The 19,141-nt window shown below is 45.5% G+C and overlaps 1 long non-coding RNA gene across 1 annotated transcript; it reads left to right on the forward strand.

Annotated features, from left to right (window-relative positions):
* The first annotated feature begins 9,762 nt into the window (after positions 1-9,762).
* On the forward strand, positions 9,763-11,289 carry LOC120700059. Its single transcript, XR_005685770.1, has 2 exons — positions 9,763-10,341; positions 10,917-11,289. It is a non-coding gene; the product is annotated as an uncharacterized LOC120700059 (long non-coding RNA).
* The last annotated feature ends 7,852 nt before the right edge of the window (positions 11,290-19,141 follow it).

A 19,141-nucleotide genomic window follows, 5' to 3' on the forward strand; every position in this document is an offset into this window, starting at 1 on the left:
CGACCGTTAGTTTTTTTTCCCTTTTTAGTAAGTTTTTTGTCATTTTCTGATTTCAAGAAATTTTTTCAAGAAAAAAATTTGGAGAAAAAAAAGACAAAAAATTTTGACGAGAAAAATTTTAGAGAGAAAAATTTGAGAAAAAAATTTAAGATGGAAAATCAAAGAAAAAAAATTGGAGAGCAGAAAATTTTTTGAAAAAAAAGGAAACAGGGAACCTTCAAGAGAAAAAAATTTTGCAGTAGAAAAAATTTGCAAAAAAATTTTGCGACAAAAAAAACTAAAACCTGGGGAGCTCCGCCGCCGCTGGCCCGCCCCGCCACCTCCCCGCCGCCGGAGCCGCCGCGCCGCGCCTCCCCGCCGCATCCAGGGAGGCGGATCCGGCATTGGCGGCGCCGGAGGAGCCTGCGGCGGCGCCGGAGCGCGGATCCAGCGGCGCGGGGACGGGGAAAGCTCGCCGTCGCCGGATCGGCGGCACTTGGCCCCGTCCGAGCTCGCTCCAGCGCTCGCCTGCTTCCGCTTGAGGCTCCAGTTCGGGGCGGCGCCGCTCCTTCCCTCGTCCGAGTCCTCGTGCTTCACCTCGCGGTCGCCGGCGCTGGCCACGGCGGAATTGGCGGCGGAGGGGACCGGGGAGGCGGAGGTGGACGCGGCGGGGCCGGATCCGGCCGCGGAGCCCTCGCCGGAGTCGTCGCCTGCACCGCCGCGGTCGGGGGAGCGGAGGAGGAAGTCGTCGACGGAGAAATCGGCCGGCAGGTCGAAGTCGAGCCCGTCGTCGCCGGCGAATCCGCCGAGCGGGAGGTCGCCGCCGGCGAGGGGAGGTCCGGGTCGAAGAGGTGCGCTGGGTAATGGCGGAGGTCGAACGGGGAGGGGTCGAGGAGCGCCGGCTCCGCCATGGCTGGTGCCGCGCCCCGAGGAACAGGACAGGGGGAGAGGTGGGGTGGGGTTCCCTCTATGGTTTTGGCATCGTCGAGGTGGAGGGAGGCACGGAGGAAGGAGCGGACAATTTTGGAATGGAAGTCTTGAGAGAGAGAGAGTGGAGTGGGGAAAAAGAAGGGGAAGGGCGCGCATGGACATCGACCGTGAGTTGTCACCACGCTCCGCTGCATCGTGCAAGCGGCGTGGAGAGCCCCTACAAGTACAACGGGCGAAGAGTCCCAGCTAGTCGGATTCGGTTCGGGTGGAGTGTCTGCACACTCAAAACTAAAATCCGAATCCGTCTCGAACTTCGATTCGGGTCAGAATCTATGCCCCAAATCAAAACCCGTGGATACCTGAAAGCCAGCGGATAATCTAAAACCCGAATTCGCTTTAGGTGGGGGTGCAGCTGTGGGGTGAGGGCGGACCGCAGACAAGAGGTCGGGCCTCCGGCATCGTGGGTGCGGCCGCGGCGGCGCAGCCTCCCTTCGGCATGCGGGGTGCGGGTGGCCTTCGACCCTCCGCCATACCGTGCGGTCGCTGCCTCATTGGGCGCGGGGCCGGGACGGGCGACCAGGGTGCCTCCGCGCCTGCGCGACCGGCCGAGGCCCGAGACGCCGAGTACGACTGCACGAGCGTGATGCCGGACGCTGGGATTGGTGACGGAGGGACCAAGCCAGGGTTGGGAGGGGCTGAGGGGTCAGGGAGAAGCCAAGAGGGAGAGGGAGTGGGACTGCAGGTGAGAGGATTTTCAGGTTATGGAGCTAGGGTTGTTTAGGTGGGTTTCTATTAAGCTGATTGTTTGGGAGGTTCGATGAAGCTCCACGGGTAAAATTTAGAATCCGAAACCCGCAAACACAAAATCGACAGATATCTGCGGCGAACCCGCTCCGCTGCCATCCTGAAACGTGCAGCGTGCAGAGCGCCAGGTGCCCCCCGAGCTGGACGCGCGGCGAGAGGTGGAGCGCGTTCCAGCCCTCGGTGTCCTTGCTTCCTGTAGGTTCACCTTTTTTGCCATCTCTAGTCAAGAGAAATTACAAATGCAGAAATGCGACAGTGAAAATTTTGAGGAAAGGGTTCGTGGAATTAAGAGCCCAAATCGGCAGGCAGGTCTCCAAATGGGAGAACTCGTGAGCGCACCGGATCTTCATCCAGAAATTAATCATGAAAATAAGGGAGAGATGGGTATATTTAGTTACTAATACTTTGCCACACTTAAGGTTAGACAAGTGTGGGAAAGAATTTGGCTGCCACACTTTTTCTTACGTAAAGGAAATTTTGCTATACTTCTAGTTTCTCAGACATGTGGAGCTTGATTTTTTTCTTCTAAACTTGGTTACCAATTAAATACCTACTATATTAGTCAAATTTGTCTAAAGTTAAATGTGGTAAAATATGACTAGAAACCAAACACCCCTGTGATAAATTAATCGGCAGGCACAGTTAGGGGTGCAAGTCCCACCATTTTTGGGTCATTGGGTCGATCCAAAATTTGATAAAATAAACTAGAATGACATGATATGTAATTAGTTAGGGAGAGAAAATGAACTAAAATGACGTACTCAAAAAAATCAGTGGGTAACCACTTGTATCCCTAGTCACAGTGATAGAGCGCACGCTCTGTCACACAGGGTGGGCATAGGAGAGACACGTTTGCAGGTCGCAGCAAGTGTGCATGCCTCGTCACTTCGCTTGGCTGCTGAACGGAGGCGGATCTTGTTTCCCAATTTCATAAACTAGGAAGGTGTCCCCTTTCAAAAAAAAAAAAACCTAGGAAGATGCGCGGGGCAGCTAGCTTGTTCATAATTATCATTACAATAATAGTCTTGTTCATAATTATCATTTGTCACCTCTTCCACTGTTTTCTATAAAGTTAACGGTGTTGTATCTTAAAAAAAATGGAGATAATGATATCTTTATATTATTTTAATTTTGGATTTAGCTATTCATCATATATCAAGTGTACTTATCATGTATTTTTAGGCAGATCATTAGATTATCATAAAAATGAATGGTACAAACAATTTTTTTACCATGGTAATTATAAGTTCTAAGCATCTAAACAATTTGTTGACTGTGGCAAGTACATCTCCACTAATTCTCGCCGCATGTAGTAGCTTCTTTCATTCAGTGCTATTGTATAAATAAGATAGTATGATTGAGAGGCCCTTGCCCTCTGTGTGTTGTGTGGAACCGAGGAGGAGAGGAGATTTGGGCGATGTTCAAAATAGCGGGCTAAAATGTTTAGCGGTTAATTTTCCAGAGGCTAAGAAAAGTCTATAGTGGGATATAGCTCTCGCTAATCTCATTTAGCAGTTTTGCAAATTGAGTAATTAGGTTTAGAATTTATATGTTTAGAACAAGAAATCAAACAGATACATGTCACAAAGTTTATTAGATCATGCACTGAAGTACGTCTAGAGCTTCATTCCCTCACTACATCAGTGATGAAATACTAAGTTTTGTAAATGATGGAATTCAATATTGTTGAAATAACAATGCATACTTGTGAGAAGCTTCTAGAAAATTAGAGAGTATGATGAACTATGGTTGCCGTACTTCATAGTAAAATGTGAAATACTCTAGAAAGTAGATATTTATATGGTTAGACAAGCATGACAAAAATTTTAAAGTTAGACATTTTGTAGGAAGTGTGTAGAAGATGGACACATGGCAAAACCATGAGCCATGAAGTCTATAAATAGGGGTGCGCCCCCTCTAGCTATACTATGGCATAAGGCTAATTCCAGTGCAAAATTTCAATACACGATTACCAAGAGTGACATATCATCAAAATGCTTTTGAAACTATGGATGAAACAGGGCCTCCCAATGCATAGTTTCATTTCACGATTTCATAGGCGAGCCATTGCATTCAATTACTATGAGCGTGATTGGGTGAAATCAGATGAGATGAAATTCTCTAGCCCCCAATGCTAGTTTCATAGTCTTGGAAACAGTATAACCCAAGTTTCATCTAGATGAAACCCATTTCATCTCTCTCTTCATAAATTTCTTGTCATGTCATCATTTTTTCATATGTGGCACCTCATTTAATGTGCATGAAAACTCTATGAAACTTGCACTGGGACCGGCTTAAGAGGTCTTAAGTAGAAGATGGCAATATCATCATGTAAAGTAGTAATGTTATAGTAGGGTAGCCATATAAAGAGTGTAAGAGATTTGTGTTATACTTAGTTATGATGAATAAAGATTTGAATCCCAAATAGAGTCGGTCTTTCATACTTGTGTCTACGTGAAGATCTTCTTGTATAGTGTGGGTATAGGGTCCTCGGAAGAGTGGTATCACACTACTTTGGTATCATTTCTCGGAAGCCGGTGTCAAGTTAGAGACACCGACAATAAATAAAAATAAGTAAAGACCAATTATATAGTTTAGTTGACTAAATAACTCTTAATTTAGCAGTTATAGTAGAATACAGTGGGCTATTAACAGATTTAGCCTTTTAGAGCTTAAAGATGGATATCCTAGTATTTTTCTCTCCCAAAGGCTATAGCTTGGTATAGTAGTGGCACAAGGTTACTTGGGGTACCCTGCATGCAACAAGGAAGCAACATCTTTGTCAGGTCAGGTCAGTTGGAGGCATAACTTTCCTTGTTGCTAGAGCTAGGGACGGAGGCCCTTGCCGATTTTGGCAAGGACGGGGGCACCACATGCATACGCAGGTCATGGCCAAGAGAGACGAACGAAATAAAGGCAAGCATCATACCGCGGTGCTGCATACATGTGGGACCAACTGACCGTCGCTGACCCGTGGCTACCTACCTCAGGCAGCTCCTGTGTTGTCCGTGCAGGCCCCCAAGCCAGGCCGGAAAAAAACTGCAGGACCAAGAAACTAGCCTACCGCAGGCCATTTCATCTCTCCGAGGGGGAACGTCCAATGCCGGCGGCCGGCGGTGAGCTTGGTTTGCCCTCGGATCGGATCCACCACCGCATTGCATGTGCTCTCCCAGTACTCCCAGCTTTAAATTTCCCTCTGTCCCACAAACACAAAGCAGGCCAGCAACCGGCCCACCCCTGACCACTCCAAACCGCTCAATCCTCACGGGGACTCCACACCTAAGAGAGAGGCTGAGACTAAGAGGCGCTCGCTCTCCTACTAGAGAGGGGAGAAGTCGCTCGATCGCTCACAGGGACTCCACATCTGAGAGAGAGGCTGAGACTGAGAGGCGCTCGCTCCATGTCATTGCCATGGTAGTAGTACTCCTACTAGGGAGGGGAGAAGTCGCTCGATCGCTCACATGGACTCCACATCTGAGAGAGAGGTTGAGACTGAGAGGCGCTCGCTCCATGTCATTGCCATGGTAGTACTACTACTACTAGGGAGGGGAGGAGGAGCACTGCCCTCACTCGCTCTTCGACCGGAAGCTAAGCTAGGGACCTAATGCATGCTAATGATTACGAGGATCAGTCGGGCGTAGCCATCAAGGAAGCCGGCCCCTGCTCCAAGTCGCCCTGACCTCCTGACCATTGGTGATATCGGCAAGCGTCAACCGCCGCCCCTAGCTTTTCTCGCCGCTAGGTCCCATCGCTAGGCGAAAGATTGCTCGGCGGCGTGCGACGCGCGTCTTTCAACATTAGCTAATGCCAAAACTCTTTCAGCCTCTCTGCGGACACTTCTATCCATCAAAGTAATTAAGTCCAAACAAACAGGAGTTCTCTACGTCAACTTAATAGAGTCCAAACTATAACAAGCAAATAAATTAGGGGGTATTTGCATTAGTGCTAAATCACAGGTTTTATACACATAAAACCTAAATGTACACATAAAACTTAAATCACATGGCAAAATTTTTTTGCCCATATATCATCTGGGTGATCTATTTGCATGCACCTGCTAAGTTTTTGCTCCCAAATAAGCGATCAGAAATATTATGTATCTAAACGCACCCTCTGGCAAGTTTTTGTACTAACCGATGGTCCAAAAGTTGCTCAAGACTTGTTGTAAACCAGTGGTCCCCACAATAATGGAACGACTAATCATATTTAGTCAGTGATTTATCGGACAACCAAGACTTCTAGTCGAGATAGTCGCCTGAGCAGGCATAATCATCGCTACTGGCTATTAATTGTGACTAATTGCATTAGTTAGATAACTTAATAACGTTGGATTCCACATATGAGCATTCTTCTAGATAGTACGGCGTGCATACTCAAGATCAAAGATAAATTACATTTTAACTTCTTGAACTTCTCATTGGTATCTCATGCCATGCTTTGATCAATCTCAATCTGAGGAGTGCATCCAAGTTTGCTTCTTTACTTTGGGCACATCTTTCTTGAGCTAGTGACTTGAACCTTTGTTTTTGAATGAAATCCACTTCCAGTTCAAATCACCATCTTCACCATATGATTTTAGAAAGATTGATATTACTTGCTAAACGAACACTATACATGACCAAGATTCTCCAAGTTGAATCCAAAGAAGATCTCTTTACGCTAAATTTTTAAATCAGGTGTGTTTGTCGCACGTGTAGAACAAAAAGGCGGACCATAAATTAAATTAATAAAGTCACTGATTCATTTCTCGCTCCAAACAGTTGGACGATGGCATCAACGGATGTGAAAGCTTCAAGATGGACCCCACTTCAGTTCACATTATCCGTTCCCTACATGCTCTTGGTCGTCCTGGACGCAAAACGCGATAGAGCTTCTCGAAGAAGACCGGCATCCAAGAAGAAAGACGGCAACCTTGCTCTACGGGGCCGGGCCAACACGGCAGGCGACGATCTTGCCTTGAGGCAATGAGGCATGCATGGTTGTGGGTGGGTTAGGATTTCTCGGTGTTTCCGGAGGGCTCCATTAGAGAGACGTCCAATAATTGTGGTGGACCGAGCTAGGGCGGTGAGACGAGATGGCACGGGCAACGACACTGGCTAGATGGTAGATCGGTGGCTCCATGAGAGTTTTTTTTTTCAAGAGAAAGTAATAAAGCAAGAGGGCTTCCTTCCTGATGTTGACTTTGAAATGCATGTCTAGCTAGAAAAAACTAGAACATATGGATACTAGCAATAGAGAACCAAAATATTCCATAAATAATTTATGATACACAAGTATTCCAGTTGCAGGGTAGAAATTAAACTAGAGCAGATGGACCAGCAATAGAGAACCCAAATATTACAACAAATAAGAAGGCTTATTAGCTGGGCAGGTAATAAGCATCACGGTACGTGCGATCGAGCCAGATCCACAAGGCGAGTAGCCCGGCGAGGGCGACGGCGAGGACGCCGACCAAGGCTATAGTCGCTGGAGCGTGGCGATTGAGGCAGACAACAAGGGCACCCGCCCCCAGAAGAGTGCCGCCGGCGAGGGCGGCGCCGTAGAGCACAGCATAGCGCGCGGCGACGGGCGCGAGCGGAAGGGACAGGTCGATGTAGCTCGTCATCGCCAAGGCCAGCGCCACGTAGGGCGCCCACGCCACCAGGAGGCAGAGATCGCGGGCTGGCGCGGCGCCGTGGGTTAATATATAGATGACGATGTCGAGACCCAAGGCCAAGGCGAAGATGAGCAGCTGCAAGAAGACTGCCTGTGCCCACAGGCACGAACGGGACACGCCGTCCTCCGCGTTCGCTTCCCCAACTGTCATCGACGACCGCCAACGCTGCATCATGATTCACTCGATCGATCGCCAATCCACCTGGGCTCCTCCTCCTCCTGGCTTTGCAAATCGCAGGTACGACATGCTTATATATATTTGTAGTTGCATACTATTCAGAGTAGGTACATATACATGGTATCCAAGTTTTCCTTTATCACGTCACCAAGAAAGAAGTATATACTCCAAAAAACGCAAGTCACACATACTAGTCAATCCTTCGTGAGTTCTGCCTGCCGTATTAACCAAAACAAGCAAGCATGCATGCTTTATATATCTATCTATTCCTATTCCTATTTCTATTCCTAATTCCAAAGAAAGCAAGCAAGCAATCCTCCTTCAAGAGTTCGATCTGCCTGCCGTCAATTTTTCATCCGTCCGTCACGTTGAGCCCTAGCTACTAGCGTATCCCAGTTCTCCACACGTAATTTGAATTCCAATTATTTTACTATCTACTATATATATGGCCTGCTGATGAGAGAGCTGTGTGCATTTGTGTCTTTATATCAGCGTGACATCATCCATATGCGCCTTCATGTACGTTGAATTAGGTATGAACTAGGCGTATGGCCTGCGCATTTGCGCGGCTAGTATTAAAAATTTAAAAATTAGCTTGTCGTCATATACTATTTTTTAAAAATTTTACTATTTGTTACCCTACATCACCCTGTTCATTATCGTAAAGTATGTCTTATTGTTGGTTAAAATAATTTAAATATGATCTACCTATAATAATAATTTGATTTGTTGAGCTTTAATAATATTATGCATATTATTATTATTATTTTCTTTTTATTTTGATTAATTGTTGTTAGCTTTAGTTTTTATTAATAGTCTATGTTTATAATGGATACATAGCTAAATGGTATTTTATATTTAATTTTTCATAATGGCATTGGTGGGTGATTTTTAATTAGGCACACGGGTATATATTTTAGGCTAATTTTTATCGTAATGGAAATAGTGGGTAATTTTTATTTCTCTTATTTTCTCCGATTAATGTAGGAATTTCTAGGTCTTAAGAGCGAACGTGAAGGCTCTGTTTGTTGGCCAAATAATAAGATAATAATAGAAGATTACTTTACAGAATAAATTAGAAAATAATAAAAACTAATTCATAGAGCTGGAAAAATAACATCATAAACCATAAAAATGATTTTCCAATATAATAAAAGGATAAGAATTTGTGCTCTTTTAGAGTCTCCCGTGTTGGTGCCTAAGTGAAGGTCTCCTCAGTATAGCATGGGTATAGAGTCTGCGAAAGAAGTAATATCATACTATATTTTGGTACTACTTCTCGGAAGTCGGTGTTAAAGTCGGAATCACTATTTTTTAGCATTAAGAATTATGGATTGTTCTCTATTAAACCTTATGGATCTTTATATAGAATTCATGTTATCTTGGATCCTAAGTAGATAGATAGATAGATAGATATGGAAACAAGTCATATCTTATCCTACTATAGCTACTATAAAATCGGATCACAACAATTATATTCCTTGCCATGGCAACCCGCGTGCAGCGGCCCGTGGCTTGCCGCCGGCAGAGTCCGACACCAAGTAGGGGTTGTCCTCGCCGCCCTTCGACTCTTCGCCCTCGAGTGACCACCACCTCCCTCCGACAACCACAACAGCAACAACAGCGGCGCTGGCAACAATGACTCCAATGGCGACGGCACGACGACGACGGGAGCAGTGGTGGTGGCGCCGGCGGCGAAGCATACGACGACGACGAGTTGCATGATGTCTCTCTCCCTAGAGGCCCCCCACCCACGTGCCAACTCTATCCAAACTTGAGTCCTGTCCCCTGCTTCCCCTACTCCCTCATCTGTGTTCGATTCCTTACCGCGAATCGCCCCGCATGAGATGGTCCTATGCACGATGGAGCACGGCAGCAAGCTGATGGGCTATCTAGGGGTGCACATCCCTCCGCTTCCTACCTGCAGCCCAGCCTGGTGCATCACTCGCATCGTCTACAACGTCCTCGTTGCCATCAGTGAGGCTGTTGGGTTCGGCCAAGTCTTTCAGGTCCATCTGTTTTCGCCTCTTCCTCTTCATGGTCACCTTTGTCTCCGATTTGGTCGGCACACTCTATCTTCTGCCACCATCCACCCTCTCTCTTGTTGTCACCCTTCTCACCATCTTCATTCAGGTGGTCTGCCACTTGCTGGCGTGGACCGGCTTCTTCCCCTACCTCCTCCTACTCGGCGCCAAATTGGGTGCGCACCGGGCGCACTGAGCTTCCCGTGCGCCCCCTGGCCCGATGCCGTCCCCGTACAATCGAACGGCGAAGGCTCCCTACGGCGCGCGGCTCCGTTTCCAGCTGGAGATGCAGCTCGGCTCACTTCCTTTTCCTAGTCCTCAGCTCGCTTCCTTTTCTTCACTCCTCTTCTTTCCGGAGCGCCGCAGATCGAGATCCTTGGCCGGAGCCGCCGCGGATCCCCATCACCGGAGCTGCAGTAGATCCCCATCACCGGAGCTGCAGCAGATCCCCATCGCCGGAGCCACCGCGTTGCCCGCTCCCGGCGGTGCCCCCGCTCCCGCGCGCCTGAGCCGCCCTCCTCGTTGCCCGTCACTGCTGCTTCCCGTCGGGCCGCCATCCCCGTTGCCCACGGCCACTCCACCCGGCGGCGCCTCCGCCCGCCCGGCCCTGCGTCGCCCGCGGCCGCTTCCCTCCGCCTCCGCTGCCTCGCCCGCGGTCGGGCGCGGCTGCTGCTACCTCACCGTCCAGTCGCCCTCCCCATTCGGCCTCTGTTTGCTACCTTGTTTGCTGAATTGGCTAGGTCCATTCCATTGATGTGGATTCAAGTTTAGGTAAAAATGGTACATATTCCGATTAATAACTGAATAGTCAGTAAATTCTGAAGTAGATTCATGCTAATACTCTTCTTCATGCAATTATGCAGTATCACAGGTTTTTGGCATAGACAGCAGGTCCTCGTGGCTTGTGTCTTGGTGCTTGCTGCTCACAATCTGATGTAAATTGTTCAACGTTAGGGCTGCAAAATTGTGTCTTAGTTATTGAGTTAAATTTTGCATTATTGGAATTTGATGTATGCAGTAGTTTTTGTGTCTAAATTTTGTCAGAGCTAAGAAAGGTCCACATAGTTTAACTTTTTGGTGATGCACTAATTCAGTAATGCTCTAAAGAATAAATACCAGCTATAGTTTGTACTGTATATAAAGAGTACCCGAGGTCCCAAACAAGACAATATTTGTAACATAAAGATTTTTTATTCCAGGTTATAAATCCACAAGTTCAGTTATGAACTTAGTATAAAGCAACTGTTTCTTCTTTTATACTCAGTTGATAAGCTGAGGAATGTAGTTTGTGATTGAGTGCGAACATCCACAATAAAGAGATGAACTCTCTTGTGTTTATTTGGCAGCAGTTACCTCTAGTTGGTAGGCATGAGGCACCCAACGCATCATCGAAGATGGTGGCGACACCATGAAGTCGGTCCATGGGCAAGGAAGAGAGAAGGATGTAACTGCCCGACATGACATGAACTAGGGACGCAACATTGATGAAGCTTCTTGTGCCAGCCTAGATGATATTGGTGAAGATTTATTTTTCTTGTGCCAGCAGCTGTGAAGAGTGCAGACGGTTGTGTTAACGGGAATTGTAGGTTGTAGTTGTACTACTAGAGAAGATTGCTGTGTATGGATGTAATAGTGGTTCACATGAATAATGTAAAATGTGATTTTTCTCTGAATAATTTGATTGTTTGCCTGAAATGTATTATGAACTATTGACTCGGATCCTTCTTTGCCTGATACTATTGACAGAATGTTGAGAACAATTATTCTTGCAATAAAACCATATGTTTTAGGCCACAAATTTCTGTTTCATTTTGAATATATCCATGCTGGAATACTACTAGCCTGAATTATTGGATACATACAATTAGTAAAACTAAGGTTCCTAACATCCTATTGCATCGAGGAGCTCCAGGAAACGTAAAGTGCAATTGCCCAGTAACTTGTTCTTCTTTTTGTTCAAACTTGAGCACTCTTCTTGCTGCTCGCTGCCACCGGGTTATATCAGTTTACTACACACACATGTTCAGTAAATAATTTATGAATCAAAAGGGTCCTTGTAGCATTCAGTGGTATAAAATATACTGTTTTTCATAGTATTCAGATCTTCACTCTCCTAACTGATAAGAACTCTGCAGGGATTTCACCAAAAGAACTCCACAATGCACAGAAAAGGATTACAAGCTCCATATTGCAAGCTCTTTTTCTCGAATCATATTACAAGCTCTGAATGCACAGGACTTGTGTCAGCGGCCAAGATAATTGTTACCCTATAATCTGAACTTGTGTGATCACATATATGTCTGCATTTTTTAAACACAGGAGACAAGGCGAGGTCGATGAGCTCTACCTATCTTCATCAGCTCGCTGCGGCCTGTCTACGGGAGGACCTCGCAACCACGCCGACTTCAACTGCCGCACAATCGCCTCCACGAGGTCTCCGTTGCTGGTTAGTGCTTCGCGGTGCCGCCTTCCGACCCGGCCGCGGTGCCGTGAACTGCCGTCGATCGCCCCCACCGTCGCCGGGTAGGGCTTCGCGGCGCCGCCTTCCGCCCCGGCCGCGACTGCCATTGATTGCTTCCACCAATGTGTCTGTCGACTGCGCTGGAAATGTAAGCACGCAATGGAGGAGAAGCTAGGGAGTCTGGGATCCCGTCGCTGCGGCAGCGCCAGGCAGTCTGTGATGGCGCGCGGCGAGGCGCCTAGCGGTTGTTTGCAGTCTGTACCGGATCGTGGGCGGGAGATGAGTCGACATGAGGGCGCGCAGATGAGCCAGGAGCTGCCGATACAAACAAGCTGAGCTGAGCTGCATCTGCATGAAGGAAGAGCCGATTACTACACCAACCGTTGGATTGAAGCGGGACGGCATCGGGGCTAGGGGCGCACGGAAGCTCCTGTGCGCCCGGGGTGCACCCAATTTTTTTCCTCCTACTCCGCCACTACCACCGTTGCTAGTTTGCTACCACTACCACTGCCGCTGTTGACACACCTTCCTGCGGTTCACCGTCTACGTTAGAATCACTGATTTTAAACTTTTCATGGTCGTCACGCCATTGGTGCCAGGATTAGGATGCTCTTGTCTATTTCTGTGATTAGGATCGGATGCGATGGTCGTCACGCCATTGGTGCCAGGATTAAGATGCTCTCATCTGTTTTCCTGCTACGTGTGATTATTCCTTGTTTCCTGGCTAATCCTTTCGGTGATGTTTGGATGAGAATCTATATATCTGCTACTATTACTATATTGGTTGTTGCTTTGTGTCCATTGTCCATTGTTTCCTGGTGATTTCTGTAAATGCACCTGTTGCTTCTCTAGTTCACCACAGTGCAGTCCATTGTCCATTGTTTCCGGTATTCTTCTGATAGTTAAGAGTCATTTGTACATGAGTAGTGAAAGGTAGAAGATCAGCTAGCAACACTGAAGAATAGAAGCAGTGAAGGTAAACAGACTAGCTAGGCGGCCCAACCCACGAGTCTACAGCCCAGAGTGGGTGAAGAAGTGACCAGACCCAGGAAAATGCTGAAATGATCTGGTAGTAGGCTCGCTAAGGGGTCTCACGAATTGATTTCTCTACATTTCCCCAAACAAATCAGATTATATATATATACACACTACCTTTTTTGATTCAATATATATACTCCCTTTGATCACAAAGTAAATTCCCATAAGTGGTTATATATGACAATAATTTTTATAACATTTTAGTTTAGAAGCAGAAAAAACATGTGTTGATTAGTGGATATATTTGGCGATCTCAAGCATCAGAGCTTAAGGAGTGTACAATATATTCTATTTTATAGATAGCTAACTAGGATAATAACAACAACATTCGGTTGGTATTGATGACGAGAACTTGAAAGGATCTCGGATGTCGCCTAGAGGAGGGTTGAATAGGCGTTCAACAAATTCTGCAAATTAAAACACTAAATCCCACTGTCAGCATACAGACCGGTCAGACCGGTCCAACACTTAGAACATTGAACAGACCAAGCAACCGATCAGACGGTTGTGACCGATCAGACCGGTCACACGCAGAATCTGCACAAATATCAAAGTTTCTCCCCTTCTCGAGCTCTAGCACAGATACAACTTGATGTAGTGACTCTGCAGGTGATAATAAATATATTGCAAATCTCTGCACACACAGAAATAATACACCAAAGTAGATCGATGCGGAATTATAAATATAATGCTAGAACTCAAAGTAGTGAGGTAAACCACAATGGAGACACAAGGATTTGTTTCTCAAAGTTTAGTTTCACCAAAGTGAATTCTACGTCTCCGTTGAGGAACTCGTTCGGCATGAGTCTCTTTCAACTCGATCCCGTGAGTTGGGTCTCTTTCAACTACACCTCATTTCCACTATCTTGATCCTTTCCAACAAGGGGGCAAGATCACGCCCGCACAAACTTGCCACTGCTCACCACACCATCGGGAGCTAGCCGGCGACGCCTAGCCATCTAGGAGGCACACTTCCAAGAGTAACAAATGCAAATTGAAATCTTTGACGGAACCAAGAGTGCTCAAGCTATGGTTGCTCACTTGCTGCTCAAAATGCAGCTCTCACAATGCTCAACAATCTCACCCACACTCAATCTCTCAACCCAACCAAAGAATATGCAATCTAGTTGGCTCAACTCACAAAGAGTGTTGGAAAGAGCTTGCTGGCTAAGAAATGGCTTCTGGAAGCTCAAGAAAGGGCAAGAAACCAGCAGCCCTTGAAAGGGAGGGCTGGGGGGGTATAAATACCCCACTTCTAAAAACTAGCCGTTACTCCAGTCAGTTCTCAGGACTTTTCTCTCGGGATTCTTACTTGGGTGTCCTAAGAGTACTTTTGACCGAGTCAAACAATCAATGTTGCATCCCTCTTGATAGTACAACATACCTATACTTAAGATTAAATATAAAACACATTTCAACCACTTGAGCCTTGAATAACTTCAACTTTGCCATACTTTGACTTCCTCAAACTTATGATTCCAACATTACATACTATCTTCTTAAGCAAATCCATACTTGAGCTAGTGACCTAGAGATTCCAATTTTATTGTAAATCCGTCCTTAGATCTTCAAGTCACTCCAATAAAATATTTGATGCAATGCATTGCTTCTCACGATAGGACATAGATATGGTACTTCCAAACCCCGCGGATTCTAGCCACTTCACCTTAGCACTTTGCACATGGTAAGCCGTCGCGTCACCAAAGCATGCTTGGTCCCTCGCACTAGTCATCTCCACTAGTTTCTTCACCACTTACCCTTGTCATATTGCATTAAACTTTATGCATCAACAATGAATTCTAAATTTCATAGATATATCTTCATTTCTTCTTCTTGCTTTGTAATCATGATTGATAAACACATTCCATGCATTGGAAGCTTCTAAAGATAAGACCAATATGTAGCTCATATGTGTATGCCATTTCATTGTAATACTACATGAAGCATTGCAATAACTCTTTCAATAATTTATATCTCAAATGTGCCAAGCCATGAATAGAAACCATTTGTTGTTATTATATGAACATTTGTTTCTTATTTCTTATCACAACATGCTTGACTTTGTCCAATAAGCTCTCTTTTATTTGATTCCTTGATACATGAATTATTACATAAATTGATTCACACATAAATCTCTGCTCATGATATCTCGAACAAAACATTAGTCCTTTAATCATATTGTCATTACCAAAATCCATTAGGGGCCTAGATGCACTTTCAGAACTAAACAACATGGCCGAGGTTTGAGGAACGTGATGATGAAAACCTGATCTAAACGGACACTCACTTAATCAAATCATGAGATTTTTTGTGGAGGCCATCTTCGATTGGTAAAGGAGAGTGAGGAGAAAAATACTCCCTTTGTTTTAAATTGTTAGTCATTCGAACTTTTTTGAAAGTCAAACTTTTTTATGTTTGACCAAAATTCTAGAAAAAATTCTAGCAAGGTTGGAAATAACGTGGATGGTCAAATGGTCACTGACTTAGCAATTTGTAAGTTTTGATTTGTGAAGTGGACTGAAAGAGCGCTAGACCAGAACACTCGTTCACTAACCTTCAGAGGATGACCTCATCCACTGCAACACTTGAACTACGAGCTGCCGTAAGAATGAGATACAGCGAGCGGAGGGCCGTTGTAAGGACGGGATTTAGCGGGCGCCGGCCGCTGACGACGGCCACGGCGACCGGATGAAGCGGCCACTGACTGCTGTAGGGAACCAGAACCACGAACTGGATCTTGAGGGCGGACGGCTACTGCACTGGAGATTGGAGAAATGAAGGGATATTCGGCGGCGTGGATGACCGCTGCACGGATGGTCCGCCGCCGGCTTGTAGCTACGAGTTTTTTTTTTAACGAGAACTACGGCGGATCCGTTTGGGCCAACCTGAACCATGTCATTAAAGGGAAGTTTCAAGATACAAGGTTTACCAGCAAAGATTACACGAGAGGGAAGGAAAAGAGGGTAGAAAGGGGAACATATCTAGTCCAAATTAAGTTTTCGTGAAAACTCGTACAAACCACGATAAAAAAATTGTTTAAATTTAATAAAAAAATTACACATGTAGATGATATGATGATACACAACTTTGTAAAATATCTTGTCCAAACTCGACTTTTTCTGTGAGGCATAAAAATAACAAATTTCAAGCCAGAAAGTTGTCCAAATAATTTGTTAGAAATTTATTATTTTTATATCTCACAAACGAAATCGATTTTGGACAAGATATTTTACAAGGTTGTGTATCATCATATCATCTATATGTGTGATTTTTTTTATGAATTTAGACGACTTTTTTGTTGTGGTTTGCATTGATTTTCACGAATAAGGTTGTAGTTTGCACCGGATATGTTGCCCAAAGTGAGAGGGACGGGGTTAACCACTGCTGAAAGAGGTAGAAACCATCCGAATCAACAAAGGGGTAAATTACATAGAACTCTGAAGCAAAACCAAAGTGGAAAAGATCAACTCTGACACCAACTAGCTAACAAAACGAAAATGTTCCATAATTAAGCTAACTGGGTAGGTCATCAACAGCACGGTACGCGCGATCAAGCCAGAGCCAAAAGCGAGAAGCCCGGCGTGTTCGAAGGCGAGCCCGCAGCCGAAGACGATGAACGCCGAAGCGCGACCGTAGAGGACGACGGGGCACGCTGAGACCATCAGAACGATGCTGCCGACGGTGGCGACGCGGATCAGAGCGTCGCGCGCGGCGGCCGGCGCAAGCGGCAGGGACAGGTTCAGGTAGCTCACCACGACGTGGGCCAGCATCGCGAAGAGCAGCCACGCCTCGGCGGCGAGCAGCCACCACGGGCTGCCGGCTATCTGGACGGTGTCAGCTCGGTAGAAGACGTAGGCGACACCAGAGGCCAGGACGAGTAAACCCAGCGGCACGAACACTGCCCATGCCCACAGCAACGGACGGGACAGGCCTTCCTTCTTGTTCACTTCCCCCACCGACATCGACGACGACCACAACCAACTCGGCATGATGCAGAGATGCTTCGCTCGATATTCGCCGGCTGCGCTTCAGCCTTCACTAACGGGTCAAAGGTCACGCATCAGTACCTGATGCAAAAGCAGCTGGTATTTTTAGCCAGCGGCGATCAAAGGTAAGGGGTTTGGTACCGGGTTAAAATATTACCCGGTACTAAAACCCCAGTATAGGCACCGGTTAGTGCTTCCAACCGGTACCAAAAGAACAAAGAGGAATAGGTACCGATTAGTGGCACCAATCGGTGCCTAAAGGGCGGACAATGGCACCGGGTTTTGTCATGACCCGGTGCCGCCACGTGCCCACAACAAAGATTCCACATTTTGTGTTTTTGACACCGGTGCCTATGCCTATTGTTTGGCACCGGTTGTTGAGCACCAACCGGTGTCTTTGAGCCACGCCTATAAATACCCCAACCCCTCCCCTTCCAAGCTGTCGTGAACTCACTGTTCATGGCAGCTGAGTGAGGGGAGGGGAGACGAATTTTTGTTTTTTTCAAAAAAGGTTAGTTATTTTTCTCCATAACTTAGCAATTGGTTTTTAGAAGCAGTTATCATTTAATTTAGTTTATACATGTGATAATTATTTTTAGTTGTAGCATTTTATTGTAGTTATATGGGTTATCAATTTATTTGATATGTGAATACTATCAAATTATTGTATTTATATGCTTTATCAATTTATTTGATAAGTGAATAGTATCTATTTATTATAGTTATATGCATTATCAATTATATATTTGAATTCAAATTTTGTGTGGAAATATTATCAATTACATATGCAAGGGTGCTTTATTTAGTTCCCTTCGAAATTCCAAAACTTTACAAGATTCCACATTCGAGATGCATGCTGCGCCAATTCGATACCCGCAGCTCAGCTAGGCCAGAAGGCCACATGCGTCGTTTCTTGTACAAAAATATAAAGTTCCATATAGAGAAACAAAGTTTTTACACAGTCATGCAGTCAGAAGGCCATATGCATCGTTATAATTTTGTAATTCAGTTTTATTAATAGCGTATGCAATATTAGTTATAAATTGGTAGTATGAATGAACTATTTGTACACTACAATGATGTATATAAATGTATTGTGGACCCAGATGAGTCGGCAATGGATGTACATGCCGACCGGCGTTCAAAGGAGTTCATTGATGGCGTGCACGAATTCATAGAAGCGGCCGAGAAACACAAGTATGGCGGTTTCGTTCGTTGTCCATGCAAATTCTGTAAGAATGAGAAGGATTACTCATCATCAAGAACCATTCACAGTCACTTGTTCAATAGTGGTTTCATGCCGAACTACTATGTTTGGACCAAGCATGGCGAAAGAGGAATTATGATGGATAATAATGTAGAAGAAGAGGACTGGATTCCTGACTTTGCAGCCAATTATAATGCCTTTTTCAATGACACTGCAATGGGTGAGCATGAAGAAGATACTGAAGGATACGTTGTAGAAGATGATCTTGATAAGATGCTGTGCGAAACTGAGGAAGGTTGCGAAACAGAAAAGGAATCGAGAGATCTGAAGCGTATGTTGGAGGACTACAGAACATTGTTGTACCCTGATTGCAAACTAGAGCAAAAAAAGTTGGGTACGACACTGGAATTGTTGCAATGGAAGTCATCAAATGGTTTGTCTGACAAGGGATTCGAGGAGTTGCTGAAACTTATAAAAAAAACTTACTCCCTAAGGGTAACACCTTGCCGGCGACAACATACGAGGCAAAAAAAGTTGTTTGTCCTTTAGAATTAGAGGCACAGAAGATACATGCTTGTCCTAATGACTGCATCCTATATCGAGGTGAGTATAAAAATTTGGATTCATGCCATGTATGCAATGCATGCCGGTATAAGATCCCTCGAGATAATTCAGGCGACGTTGAGGGGATGCGTGTCAAGAAGAGGGTGCCTGCCAAGGTGATGTGGTATTTCTCTCTAATACCACGTCTGAAACGTTTGTTCATGAACAAAACGAATGCTAAATTGATGCGATAGCACAAAAAAGAATGTAAGCAAGGCAATATGTTGAGACACCCCGCTGATGGGTCGCAGTGGAGAAAAGTGGACAGAACATTCC

Source organism: Panicum virgatum, chromosome 3K (assembly GCF_016808335.1).
Source record: "Panicum virgatum strain AP13 chromosome 3K, P.virgatum_v5, whole genome shotgun sequence".
NCBI classification, from domain to species: Eukaryota; Viridiplantae; Streptophyta; class Magnoliopsida; order Poales; family Poaceae; genus Panicum; species Panicum virgatum.